This window comes from Bos mutus, chromosome 3 (assembly GCF_027580195.1).
Source record: "Bos mutus isolate GX-2022 chromosome 3, NWIPB_WYAK_1.1, whole genome shotgun sequence".
NCBI classification, from domain to species: Eukaryota; Metazoa; Chordata; class Mammalia; order Artiodactyla; family Bovidae; genus Bos; species Bos mutus.
The window spans coordinates 67,339,489-67,353,144 of NC_091619.1; the positions used below are offsets into that span (position 1 = coordinate 67,339,489).

Sequence of the window (13,656 nt, forward strand, 5' to 3'; positions counted from 1 at the left end):
ATATAAAATGTAAAATTATTCAGAAATAAGATGTTATAATTTCCTATTTTACTGTTATCGGCTCCAGAATATACTAACCTGGGAAATGAATCTCATTTTGACTACTTGAATTCTGTGAGAATATACAATATTCAGTTTTCATATGTTATTCTTATAAAACATATTTAATATTTAATAATGATAGAGAAAAACATTCTTTGGTATAATCCATTTGGGTTGTCTAAAAATTATTAGAATAGGAAAGTCTTATTATTTTTATGATTGTTTAAATGAATCTCACTAGTAACCATGGTCTATTCTGTAATTTGTCTCCCTGAACATCCATTCCATACCATCTTCTGCCTTGTCTCCTTTACTGTAGAAGTTGAAAAGTCAAACATTCAATTTTCCTAACCACTTTCCAGGCAGGAATGGCCATGAGACACAGTTCAAGCCTATGAGCTCAAGGGCAAGTCTTCTAGGAGGGACTTTCTTTTCTAAATAATAAAACAAAGCTTTATTGAAGAGATACAGGTGTCTTGAGTGCAGCAGTCAACTTGTGATATGAGGTACAAACATGAAGATAAATCCCTACAAGCTAAAGATGAGAGGGGGCAGAAAGAGGATTTGAGTTACTTTGGTCCCTAAAGGCATCACTGAATGGCACACAGCACTAGCTCAGGACTTCCAATTGCAGAACTTCTTGTATGAAACAAATTCTTTGGAATTTCAGCCACTGTTTCTGGCATAAATTTTCTGGTATTTGCAACTGAACACATTTTAAACTGATACAGTTAAGTTCAGTTTTCTATTGGATTACACAGAGACTGTATTTAGTAAGTGCAAAGCAATAAACATTTAGAAAACATTGTTTTATCTTAAACCCTAAAAAGTTTAATGAAGTCCGCTTTAAAATTAATAGCAATCACCCTGTTCTTGGGCTTCCCTGGTGGCTCAGATGGTAAAGAGTCTGTCTTTAGTGTGGGAGACCCAGGTTCCATTCCTGAGTCCAGACGATCCCCTGGAGGAGGAAATGGCAACCCACTCCAGTATACTTGCCTGGAAAATCCCATGAATGGAGGAGCCTGACAGGTTAAAGTCCATGGGGTTGCAAAGAGTCAGACACAACTGAGTGACTTCACTCATTTACTCACTCACTCACCCTTTTCTTACTAGTAATGCTTTGTTGTAGAATGAACAGCTTGTAGAATAAAATGTACTAGCAGATATTTTCCAGAGAAGGCAATGGCACCCCACTCCAGTACTCTTGCCTGGAAAATCCCATGGACGGAGGAGCCTGATAGGCTGCTGTCCATGGGGTCGCTAGGAGTCGGACATGACTGAGCGACTTCGCTTTATTTTTTCACTTTCCTGCTTTGGAGAAGGAAATGGCAACCCACTCCAGTGTTCTTGCCTGGAGAATCCCAGGGACGGGGGAGCCTGGTGGGCTGCGGTCTCTGGGGTCGCACAGAGTCGGACACGACTGAAGCGACTTAGCAGCAGCAGCAACAGCAGCAGATATTTTCAGAAAAGAATGAGCAATTCATGTAGCACTTCAAGCTCTAGATAAATGGTTAGAATTTCCCCCTTTTCTGAATAATTTGAGAACAGAGGGACACAGAAGTTTTATACATTTTAAAAATGTTTACAGTATACTAATGTCTGATGTTCAAGTAACACTTTCACTCATTCATTTACTGGACACGTGTTGAATGTCTAGGCTTCTTTGCTTTGGACATGTAATGAAAACTACCATCTCTTATTATACCATCTCACAAATTGTTAATTTTCTTCCTAAAGTCAGCAGACCTCCCATTTCAAAGTAAAAATTACCAAAAACATAGTAGTATAGTGATACCAGATATTCCTTAAACCCAAGATGTCATATTGTGTTTGTCTTCCTCTAAAAACTGAAATTATTGCCAAAACAAATTCTAAGTTAAAAAAAATGTTTATGATGGGAGAAGCCTTGTTTTCTACAGGTATGATGTAAATCATTAATGGCCAAAATTCAATCTTTCAATCAAGATACATAGGTAAATTTATATCATAGTTAAGGATTTTACTTGTGGAATGTGTCTAATGACTTTATATCTATATAGTTTATAGTTTAATTTCTAGTAAATTAAGTTAATTTTGTTTCCTACTGTATTCATTTTAATGGTTAATAGTTGATGTTACTTCCCAGGTTATTTCTGTTTCTCAGATATGCCAAATCAATACTCAACTGATTTTCTCTTATAAAAATTGTTTTTGACTGGAATAATACATGTGTTTGATACACAGTTTAAAAGTTACAAAAGGATATGCAGTAAAAATTAGGTCTACCTCATCTCTTCCCAGACACACAGTCCCCCTTATTAATGTACTTACTATTTCCAGTTTCTTGTATCAGTCAGTTCAGTCACTCAGTTGTGTCTGACTCTTTGTGACCCCATGGACTGTAACACGCCAGGCCTCCCTGTCCATCACCAACTCCTGGAGCTTACTCAAACTCACGTCCACTGAGTTGGTGATGCCATCCAACCTCTCATCCTCTGTCGTCCCCTTCTCCTCCTGCCTTTAGTCTTTCCCAGCATCAAGGTCTTTTCCAGTGAGTCAGTACTTTACATCAGGTGGTCAAAATATTAGAGTTTCAGCTTCAGCATCAGTCCTTCCAATGAATATTCAGGACTGATTTCCTTTAGGATTGATTGGTTGGATCTCCTTGCAGTCCAAGGGACTCTCAAGAGTCTTCTCCAATACCACAGTTAGATTTCTTTTAAATTATTTAAAATTTATTCTTTTATCTAATGGACACTTAAATGATTATAAGTATAAAATGTTTTATGACTGAGGTAATTGCCTTGTTAAATTTATTTCCAAAACTAAATTTTCATTTCATGTTCCAAAAGCACTAGAGTAACTATAGGACAACCTGCTTAAAATTAGTATAGATAGCTAATAAACATTCTAAGCAGAGGCAAAGTTCTAAGAAAACCACTGAATACATATTTTACTGAATACATTATTTTAAGGAAAATAAAAAAGGATTTTTATTATCCAGATTTGCTAAATAGATATAAAGAAAATGACAAAAGAGAGACATACCATCAAATTGGAGAGACTTGATGAGTGAAGGTTAAAAGGCCAACTCTGTTTTCATATATGCAGTGATTCAAACAAGAAGCAGGGGTCTGTGTCTTATAAAGTTGGTGAGATGTTCGTTACTGGGAAACAAAGGTCTGATTTGTAAGAAGTTTACTGAGGCATTTATGGATGTGTATGTTCAATTCCATCCCCATTTAGAAATATTTGAGCAATAAGAAAGATTAATCAGAAGACAGTCTGTCACTCTGTCACACACTTTTTTAGTAACCATTTTGCTTAAAGGCAATAAAAATGTGTTTTGAATTTTAGTCAATAATAATCAAGAAAAAAGTGAAAGAGCAGAAGATCCATTTTTAAACTTATTTTGAGGGGATCAGAAAGAATTTCATATAATAAAATAAGGCAGAAATCTATTTATAGTTGTCAAATGCAATCTATGTGTCTTAGATTTTCTTTTCTATTATAAATGCAATTTGTGCTCATTGTGACAGTTTTGAAAAAAACAGAAAAAGCAAAGGAATAAAAACAAAATCACATAAAATCATACCACCTTGAGATAGTGGCTGCACCCCACTCTGGTACTCTTGCGTGGAGAATCCCATGGACCGAGGCACCTGGTGGGCTGCAGTCCATGGGGTCACAAAGAGTCCAACACGACTGAGCGACTTCACTTTCACTTTTCACTTTCATGCATTGGAGAAGGAATTGGCAACCCACTCTAGTGCTCTTGCCTGGAGAATCCCAGGAACGGGGGAGCCTGGTGGGCTGCCGTCTATGGGGTTGCACAGAGTCTGACACGACTAAAGCGACTTAGCAGCAGCAGCAGCAGCCTTTTATTTTATCCTTTTTTTATATTATTAAGCATTTACATATATGTTTATATATCTATACATATATGACATATATGTTTTATAACCTATTTTTCTCAATATATTATGACCATGTTTTCATATAATTATTATTCTAAAAATTGCTTTCAAATTTTATTATAAAGTGTTTTAAATCCTTATAAATTAATTCTTGTTTCTTCAATACATGTTTCCATACTATAAATTACTAGAAAAGAAATTACTAGATCAAAGGGCATATAATTTTATGACATGTCCATCATCTGTAGGTACCTTTTTTCATTATTAAAATTTTGGGTGACAAATAGTAATCTTTTCATTTTAACATGTAGGCCTTTGATTACTAAAAATATTAATTGTTTATCATATTATTTAAGGAAGTATGATTTAAAAATAAATTTTAATAGCAGAATTTTTGTAGCTATTCCAGTCATGAAAATTTTCAGAAGTTCACTGTTTAAACAAATATTCTTGAGCACCTACTCTGTGTTTCTATGTAGAGGGATGCTAACCTATTCCAAGAACATTAAAGAGCATTTTGAACTGATACATGTGCGTTTTCAGTCACTAAGTCGTGTCTGACTCTTTTGTGACCCCATGGACTATAGCCTGCCAGACTCCTCTGTCCATGGGATTTCCCAGGCAAGAATACTGGAGTTGGTAGCCATTTCTTTCTCCAAACTGTTTCAGAGTCTCTGTGAACTTTTGGACCAATTCCCAAGGCTGTTCTAAGCTGGTTCTCTTAAGACCTCTTTGATGATACCAGTCATGCTGTGGGCAATAACTGTGATCTAGTGTTCACTTTACTAGCAATTTTCTGAGTAGTTTCCTCTCACTGACACATTCTTAACTATAATGCAGGTTTTACAAAGATGATGAATAATATAGTAAGATCAATTTTGTCTGACCTTATTCCATTTTAAACAAAAGAGATATTTATATAGACATCATTTAAACTTCTGTATTTAAAAATGAAGTTTTATTTCCCCTTTACAGATAGAAAATATAAATTATAACCAGTTAAAGTTACTCTCTAAAGACATTGGAAACCCAAGTGCAAACAATATAGGAGAAATAGAGGACGCTGCTGCTGCTGCTGCTAAGTCACTTCAGTCGTGTCTGACTCTGTGCGACCCCATAGACGGCAGTCCACCAGGCTCCCGGATCCCTGGGATTCTCCAGGCAAGAAAGTGAAGTGGGTTGCCATTTCCTTCTCCAATGCATGAAAGTGAAAAGTGAAAGTGAAGTCGCTCAGTCATGTCCAACTCTTAGCAACCCCATGGACTGCAGCCTTCCAGGCTCCTCCATCCATGGGATTTTCCAGGCAAGAGTACTGGAGTGGGGTGCCATCACCTTCTCCGGAAATAGAGAATAGGGGAAGCTTTTAAGATTCAGTTATCCAAAAGAACTAAATCATGCAAGTACAATACTGAAATATCATCTTAAATATTCTAATCAATTCAAAATAAATGATCAGTGTCATTGTATGATTTCTTAGAGTGTTATGCTATTTGGAATATTTCACTTTCAGCAACAGTTTAACATGTACTAAAAAATGATAAAACTAACACTCTCTTCTCAATGATTGGGTGTCAAAATTATCTTTTAAAGTAAATATAACTGTAAAGTCATTCTTAAATTTTTTTTCCTTTTTATTTTATTTTTTAACTTTACAATATTGTATTGGTTTTGCCATATATCAACATGAATTCGCCACAGGTATAATGTGTTCCCCGTCCTGAACCCTCCTCCCTCTCCCTCCCCGTACCATCCCTCTGGGTCGTCCCAGTGCACCAGCCCCAAGCATCCAGTATCGTGTATCGAACCTGGACTGGTGACTCGTTTCATATATGATATTATACATGTTTCAATGCCATTCTCCCAAAGCATCCCACCCTCTCCCTCTCCCACAGAGTCCAATTTTTTTTTAAGAAAATTAAAACGCTTGTATTTAGTTTGAGCACCTGAAAATACGAGTTCATGTGATTAAAAGCTCATTGTGCCTCCCTATTTTCTGATTATGTAACAGTGTAATTCTTAAAGATAATTTTTAACCTTTTATCATACTTGTAGAAATGGCTGGTGTAATTTGCTTATTTCTAAAATCTCAACTTTCACACACACCCCCAAGTCGTATATATGGTATTTTCTAAAGCTGTGGGAATAGAACAGTAGAGAACTCTTAGACAGTATGTCTGGGAAAAAAAGAAGCTGGAGGGAAATGGGAAGGTTACAGTTAACTCCTTCAAACACAACTCTTAGAAAATGCTCTTATCACTGATCACCAGATTCTCCATTAATAGTGAAGAGTGGAAGAATAGAAGACTTTTTTAACTTACACAGAACTGTACCTCACATAGTTCCCAAATGTTTTGAGTCTGCTGACTAAGCATCATTTAGCTTGATTTAATTCAAGCCACATTCTGCAGTTTGCCAAGTATCTCAGTGGAGCTTAGAGAATGGCCCCCAAATTAACTGTCTTTTAATAAAGCCTCTGGGAAGTGAAGCAACCATTCAATTTTCTGGAACAGACTTCTGCAGTAAGAAACTGAGAGGTAACGGATGACTTAATGGCATCATGCAGGTGCCAACCGAACCACAGAGGAGAAGTGCTTCTAAACTGTGCATTATCAATGCAGCCACGTCATAGACAGATGTACTCAGGGGACACCAGGAACTTCAAATAAGAGGTGATCATCAGACTGAATTCATGGGCAGTGGACAGTCCCTAAACTGACTCATTAGGCATGAATGGATGATCTGTCAGAGAAAAATGACTTTTAAGACCTCCATTTTTGCTCTAATGCTTGATATTAATGACCTTTCAGGATGGTTGATATCACTGAAATTTCAGCTGTCACAAAGAAAACTAGTAAATGAATCAGTTTCTGAATGAAGATAGAAAGCTGTCCCTGAAAAAAAGAGGCAGAATGACAGTTGTAGGAAAGAAGAACTAGTGTGGAACGAAATGTAAACCTAAGAAACAAAACTCTCTTATTACCTCTGAATTTAATTTAATTTTTTTATGATTTATTTTATTGGAGTTTGAAATGTCTAGGTAGCAGACTTAAGCTTAACCCCAAAATGAAATCCTTAGATAACATATCCACTATATAGGCCTTATCCCCTTCCAGAAAAGAAGATCTGAAATTTGAAATACAGCACTTTGAGTTTCACCAGAGCCTGCTTATGATGTATTAGCCTGTCAGTTACAGGTGTGTCTTGCTGCTGCTGCTGCTAAGTCGCTTCAGTTGTGTCCGACTCTCTGCGACCCCATAGACGGCAGCCCACCAGGCTCCCCCATCCCTGGGATTCTCCAGGCAAGAACACTGGAGTGGGTTGCCATTTCCTTCTCCAATGCATGAAAGTGAAAAGTGAAAGTGAAGTCGCTCTGTCGTGCCTGACTCTTAGCAAGCCTTCCAGGCTTCCAGGCTCTTCTGTCCATGGGATTTTCCAGGCAAGAGTACTGGAGTGGTGTGCCGTGTCTTACTAATACATAGATTGCAATTCGTGTGTAGCACACAACACTCTGTGCTTAACTGCTGCCGTAAAAGGACATTATGGCCTAGATCAGAGGTCAGCAAACCTTTTCTGTAAAAATCTAGGTAGTAAATTTTAGGCTATGCAGGCCAGATGGCTTCTGTTGTGACTACTCAGCCATAGTGAGTAGTGTATATATGTAAATAAATATATATATAAATGCATGTAGCTATTTTCCAAAAGTCTGTATTTATGGACACTGAGATTTGAATTTTGTATAATTCTTATATCACAAAATACTCTTTATTTTTAAAACTATTTTTTAAAAATAAAAACCATTCTTTTTTTAATTTAAATTTATTTATTTTAATTGGAGGCTAATTACTTTACAATATTGTATTGGTTTTGCCATACATCAACATGAATCCACCACAGGTGTACACATGTTCCCCATCCTGAACCCCCCTCCCACCTCACTCCCCATACCATCCCTCTGGGTCATCCCAGTGCACCAGCCCCAAGCATCCTGTATCCTGCATCGAACCTGGACTGGCGATTCGTTTCTTATATGATATTATACATGTTTTAATGCCATTCTCCCAAATCATCCCACCCTCTCCCTCTCCCACAGAGTCCAAAAGACTGTTCTATACATCCGTGTCTCTTTTGCTGTCTTGCATACAGGGTTATTGTTACCATCTTTCTAAATTCCACATATATGCGTTAGTATACTCTATTGGTGTTTTTCTTTCTGGCTTACTTCACTCTGTATAATAGGCTCCAGTTTCATCCACCCCATTAGAACTGATTCAAATGTATTCTTTTTAATGGCTGAGTAATACTCCATTCTGTATATGTACCAGAGCTTTCTTATCCATTCGTCTGCTGATGGGCATCTAGGTTGCTTCCATGTCCTGGCTATTATAAACAGTGCTGCGATGAACATTGGGGTACACGTGTCTCTTTCAATTCTGGTTTCCTCAGTGTGTATGCCTAGCAGTGGGATTGCTGGGTTATAAGGCAGTTCTATTACCAGTTTTTTAAGGAATCTCCACACTGTTCTCTATAGTGGCTGTACTAGTTTGCATTCCCACCCACAGTGTAAGAGGGTTCCCTTTTTTCCACACCCTCTCCAGCATTTATTGCTTGTAGACTTTTGGATCGCAGCCATTCTGACTGGCGTGAAATGGTACCTCATTGTGGTTTTGATTTGCATTTCTCTGATAATAGGTGATGTTGAGCATCTTTTCATGTGTTTGTTAGCCATCTGTATGTCTTCTTTGGAGAAATATCTATTTGGTTCTTTGGCCCATTCTTAGCTCACAAAAAGCTATACAAAAGCAGGCAGCAGGCCAGATTTGGCCCATGGGCTATAGTTTGCACCCCCATCTAGATTATAAATGGCTTCCCTTATGGCTCAGCAGTAAAGAATTCACCTGCAGTGCAGGATACTCAGTAGATGTGGGTTTGATCCTTGGGTTGGGAAGATCCCCTAGAGAAAGAAATGGCTACCCACTCCAGTGTTCTTGTCTGGACAATTCCTTGGACAGAGGAACCTGGCGGACTATAGTCCATGGTGCCACAAAGAGTCAGACATGACTGAGTGAAAGCATGCAGGCACTAGATTATAATAGTTAAAAGGTAATTGCCTTAAAGATGTACAAAGTGTCTGTGAGTCTACAGAGCTGAGAAGGATCTCTTTTATCTAAAAACTGCATGAAGAAGGTGACATTTTAACCTATTTGAAAGTAGGGATTTTAAATTTTCTTAGCTGAAAAAACATTTTTGCACTTAAAATCACTTATTTAATACCCAAATTAAGTTTGTTCATAGCAAAATTTTAAATTCAATAACACATGACCTTGAACAAACACATTCCTGTATACTAAAGCCTTGCAGTGATTATTATGTCTTCCATGCTGTTTTATTTTTTAAATTGTAGTAAGAACACTTAATGTAAGACCTACCCTCTTAACAGAATATTAAGTACCCAATACAGTGATGTTAAAAATATATACACAATGTACTACAGACCTCTGGAATTTACTCATCTTGCATAATCAAAACATAGAGCCATTGAATAACAACTCCCCATTTGACCCTCTCCCCTGCCCCTGGCAGCCATCATTCTACTTTCTGTTTCTATGAATTTGACTATTTTAGATATCTCAAATTAGTAGAATTGTACAGTTATTTGTCTGTCTGTGGTTGGCTTATTTCACTTAGCATAAGGTCCTGTCCTCTAGGTTTATTCATGTTGTCCAAAAGAGTTGACATCAGAACCTCAAGTGTATATCTGCAAGTTCACTGCATGTTGTCCAAAAGAATTGAAATCAGGATCTCAAATAGGTATCTGCATGTTCATTGCAACATAACTCACAATAGTCAAGATATGTAAATAATTAAATGTTCATTGACAGATGAATGGATTAAAAAAGTATGGCATATACATACAATGGAATGTTATTCATCCCCAGAAAATGAAGGGAATTCTACTCTATGGAGAATGGGATTTTAATAGATGGGGTAGAGATCCAGACTGGAGTGCTTCTGATAGTAAAAGTGAGCATTGTTGGTTGTTATTCCAGGATAATAGGTATAAATCCTGGCTATTTCATACAAATTGGGATATATTGTATCCTACTAGAATGAGTCTTAAAGCAACCATGAGCAGAGAACCCTGAATGTTGTCAAGGGAGAATTCATTAGGTATGCAGTGAATGAAAAAGTCCAAGTTGGTTGAAGCACAGGAGATAAATAGGGGGAGAAATCTAGAAAGGTAGTCTGGGGCTTGAACTAGGATTGAAATTGTATTTTCTTAAACATAAAGCTAAGACATTTGGAAATGATTAAACAAGTAGTGGAGAAGCATTGAATTTTTAAAATAATAAATTGGCTTTGTTTGCTCTCAGTGATGTCAGTGGTGTGCAGAATGAATTGGATCAGGCAGAGACTACATGCAGGAGCCCAATAAAGGGACCACAGCAGCAGTTAGAAGAGAGAATGAGAGAATGTGGACTGACTCCAGGCAACAGGAATAGAGAGGAAGGTGTGGATGAAAGACTCATCAGAGAGAAGGAGTCAAGAGAACTTATTAATTGAATATAAAATAAAAGATCATCTAAGAAAAAGAGAAACTCAAAGGAAACGCCCAAGAGTTTAAGTTGAGGTGACTATAGGCATTCTATACTTTAGGTTAGAATTAGGAAGGAAAGGGAGGTCTACAAATGAGTATAGGACTGGGATCCTATTCTTACTATAATTTGGACAAATAAATATAAGATAGCAATGGTACATCTGTAGTTTAACTTTTGAAAATACTTTTATGCCAGGAGTATTTTGAATAACTCTGAGTGTGAGCAACTTGTTTTTTTAAAAAATTGGACTTTGATTTAGAAGGAAGGTAAGGGAGAGGGTTGAGGTATATTTCTCTATAAAACTATTCTTTCTGTCTTCTTTCTAGGATGCAGTGGGATGCGATCCATTTTTAGATTACTACACTGGTCCTTAGTTTATACTTACTGTAAAAGTAAAAGTGAACCCAACTGAGGGAAATATACAGTTATGACAGACCTCTAGCTAGAATATGATTCAGAACGATTTTAAACCACAAGCTTGTATCACCCAGTTACCTCTATACTTAAGAGTCTTCAAAATTATCCAAACTAAGTATTTGATTAAAAAAAAAAAAAAACTCATTTTCCACAGAACATTTGGGATTGTAAAGATGCCTTGAAATCAAAGAAAGAAACAATGATGATACTTTATAACTTCTAAAATTTGAATTAAGCTTCTGCTGTGTTGCTGACTCCCAAAATGGTACCCAAGCTATATTTTATATTTTTTATATTCAATTTTCCAATAATTTTCTAAGCAGTGACTTTTTTCCAGCAGGGAATATGGAGAGAAATAAGAAGTGGAAAGAAATAGTTGTTTTACACACACACACACACACCCCTAATTTTAAAAGAAAAAAAAAATTAAACAACAAAGGGAATGAAATCACTAGAGGAACAAATTCAGAAACAAGAATTTTTAATTTAGAAAAACTTTCCTACTTTCTGAAACTCTTGAATTCTTCAAACTCTTCCACTTGTTCAATATTCTTCCATGTCTAGATACTAGGAAATTAACCAGTCTGGCCATGGTGTGTGGTATGGTCTGCTATTTCTCTAAAGTAGTGGTCCAGAAAAGGAAAGCAGATTTGAATACATTATCCTGCCTGGTCCCAGAATAGAATCCCCAGACATCTCAGGGTATGAATTACTGAGAAATGTTATCCCTCTCTGGTGAGAGACTAGACTGCTAGGAGAGTGGATAGAGAGTGGTTGTGTGGTGCACAGTAGCCCCTGGTGCTATGGCATGTTCTTGGTACAAGAAAGAAAGAGAAATCGTAGTATAAATCCCCTTGTTGTTGTTGTTATAAAACCCCCTATAGACCAAAACTCTGATTGATGCCCTTCATCAGGACCAGTAGCCAAGGACTGTGGGTTTTATTTCTTAGAAATTTCCTTTTGGGCTCTGCTTCTTTCCTTGTGCCTTATTTTTTTTAATTGGTAAGTTTCTTTTACTCATCTTTCTAGTATGTTTAGCTCTTCCTGTGCTGACTACATAATATAAATAGAAAACATTATAATGCTATATAATTATAGTCATTATAAACATATTATAATGTATATTATCTATGATATAACCATGTAGATACAAACATGTCATACATATAATATTACAGGACACTGGCCAACCTGGCTGGTGCTTCTGACTCTATCCCTCTCTCCTTAGTAGTTATGATTACACACAAAGGCTTTGACAACTTCAAGATTTCTAATAAAAGCTTATCAGTGTTCTAGTTTTCTCTTCCTTAGTTCTTTGCCTGCAGGCAGTCCTTCTTAGGTATCATACTATTTAGCAACTGCCCTGACAGGATGAGAACTGATCTTAAGCAGGATGTGTCAAAATGCAAATAAACCAGATCCTTTCCTCACCCTCCAGCAGGTTTTGCCTTCAATGATTGTTAAACAAAGAAATCCAGATTATCTTTTTTTTCTCTCTTTATATTATTCTTATAGTTCTTCAGTCCCAGTGAAATTTTAAATTCCTGGGTTGAAATTAGATTTAAACAAGTAATGGTTTGTTTCTGAATTGACCATGATTAGCTTTCTCTATGATGGATCCCTTTCCTGTGGTGAGGTGGTGTAATAAGGATGTGTGTGGAGTTTTCAATATGACTAATTGGAATCTTTCTAGAAAGTTGTAATCATATTAGAATAACTACTAAGTGAAAAAAGATTGGGCATAGGAGACTTAGATGTTTGTCTGCCTCTGCAACTGCTTCTCTCTCGTGGACCTTATATAAGGCAACTTACCTCACTACCCTGAAAAACCCAAAGGTAGGAAACTCACAAATTTATGTAAGTGAAAACAATAAAAGTATAACAGGGCTTTATCAATATACAAGGTATTACTGTGTCTGTTACTGTACAATTATTATTGCTATTATCATCACTAAAAATAGAATGTAACTTCAGCCTGTCTGTGCTAAAAGATTGGAACATATCCATCTAACCTCTAGAACAAGAAGTTTTTGCTATGAAAATTCTCATGTGCATTTTTTAATCCTGTCAAATACATTGATCTGTCTCTTTCCTAATAGATTCTTCATTAAGTTTCAACAATGATTGTATTTTTTCTTACTTTTAAGACAAGTTTTGACCTTCTAGACACCTTTCAAGCTGAACAAAATTTAATATTGGAAATAGGAAATACTTCAGATGAAAACCTGAGTTTCCCTACTGGATACTGGTTTGACTTGTGATCGCTTAGAAAATTACCATGTCTCTCTGAGCCAAATTTTCTCTAAATCTCATTTCACAATATCCAGCTTACAGAATAACTCGAAAATTACAGTTTAGAGCATTTCATTTTGTAATGCATTATAGACATTGTTTTTTGAATAGTTACAACTCTGTTCCTCATAGAAAGCTTATGTAGTCAACCCTTTATTTAATCAGAGTACCCTTTATATGTGCATGTAGAAAGATAATGGAGAGAGAGAGGAATGGAAAAGGCTAATCTTTTCTATTATTATGTCATGTACTGGGAAGCATGAAGGAGAAAATTATAAAATCAAATAGCTTAAATTACAATTTCAAATAAAAGAATTTTTTGATGCTGGTGTACTCTAACTTCTAAAAAATTTTACAAACAAAGAATCAAGAGAATAAATGCTAACAGCTTTGGAGAAACTTCTTTAATCACA

At 36.4% G+C, this 13,656-nt stretch overlaps 1 protein-coding gene across 1 annotated transcript in view; it reads left to right on the forward strand.

The window, feature by feature from the left end:
• SLC44A5 (solute carrier family 44 member 5) overlaps positions 1-13,656 on the forward strand; it is a 230,561-nt gene that overhangs the window by 101,435 nt on the left and 115,470 nt on the right. The gene's annotated exons all lie outside the window — the stretch shown is intronic.